Source organism: Bidens hawaiensis, unplaced genomic scaffold, assembly GCF_021521415.1.
Source record: "Bidens hawaiensis isolate Kalapana, Puna unplaced genomic scaffold, B.hawaiensis_p1.1 tig00029380_1, whole genome shotgun sequence".
NCBI lineage: Eukaryota > Viridiplantae > Streptophyta > Magnoliopsida > Asterales > Asteraceae > Bidens > Bidens hawaiensis.
In genome coordinates, this window is record NW_027494870.1 from 62,239 (window position 1) to 63,789 (window position 1,551).

The 1,551-nt window shown below is 36.6% G+C and overlaps 1 pseudogene; it reads right to left on the reverse strand.

Moving 5' to 3' along the window:
• Positions 1–468: 468 nt before the first annotated feature.
• Positions 469–1,282, reverse strand: LOC143578861 (ethylene-responsive transcription factor ERF027 pseudogene; annotated as a pseudogene).
• Positions 1,283–1,551: the final 269 nt, after the last annotated feature.

Here is a 1,551-nt window from a genome sequence, read left to right on the forward strand (position 1 = left end):
CCGGACACATAACTTTCATATTTCAAGAAAAAATATCAATTGCAATGAAAACTTTGAAAATGCTTTCAAATCTTTTTAGTTTTCCAATTTGGCATACTTTTGGTTTAAGGTAATAACCATAATCTACATCAACATCAAATTGACTTAACATCTCATAACCTATCTTGATGGGATGAAACTGGGGAACCAACACTCATGTGGATCCAACATCAATTTTTGTCCTCTCAAACTTCTAGATTATATGACAAATTAATGTATACACGTCTTTAACAATTCCTTACAAGTATCAAACAATTCATAACTAAGAACATACAAATATATATATTTGAAAGCTGATGTAAGTTAAAATAAGATAACCAACAATGTACATTAACCCTCATTATATTTCCACTGCTATAGATTTAAGCATAGATTCATAGGGTAACAATAGTTTGTCACACCCTTTACATTTGTCACACATGATCTTCATTTCAACCATAATATTTGAAACAAATCTCATGTAATTTGATGATCATGCATGCAAACTACTTGTTTGCACGTTTGTTTCTTGACAACATTTTCCTTAGTCACACATTTCTTCATCTTATAAATGATTTTAGTTATAAAAACTTTATGAACAAACTGAAAAAAAAAAAACCTAGTAGCTCCACAACTTGTCACAATCCGAAGAATCACCTGGAATATGATAATCGTTAAGCGGCTGCCGCGGCGGACTCATCAGCATTCCTTCCGCCATATCCACCAACAAATTCGGCATACCGAAAATCTCTTCTTCATCCATAAACTCATTCCTAGTCACCGGTTGGTTAACAGCATTAATATTATTAATATTATGATCATTTGATGTTAATGAAACTAGATCCGAATTAGAATCCTTCATCAACGCTGCGGCTGCCCCGGCCGCGCTCCTAACTAAAGCAGGGTCCGGGACAGCCGGTACAGTGTACAACCCAATGTAATCCGGGAAATTCAACACCGCATCGCTTCCTTTAAGCGATAAAGCAGCCACATCGTATGCTGCGGCTGCCATCTCGGGTCTCGGGTACGTCCCAAGCCAAATTCGCTTGCTTTTACGTGGCTCGCGTATCTCCGAGACCCATTTTCCACTTCTACTGCGAATCCCGCGGTAAATTGGATGTTTCCCGGTCGTGGTCGGGCTTCGGCGGGTCGGGTAACCCGAAGATGAAGAAGAGGAGGTCATGACATTGGTTTTGGGTGATATTTGGACTTCAAGAATAGGATTTTGTGGTGGTGGAGGGTTAGACATGATATATATATATATATATATATATATATATATATATATATATATATATATGAATATATCCACTATATATATCTATAAAGATATGAGTATAAATTAATAATGTGGTGTGTTTGATGTAAATGTGGTAAAGATATATATGAGACTATGTAAGTGTGAATTGATAGGATAAAAACCGTGGGGAACTCGTGGGCACCGAGTGTTCTATGAACGACATGTCTAGGTTTTTTGTGTCGAGAATTGAAGTACTGATTGTGATGTATTATAAGTTTAACAGGGTATTAGCT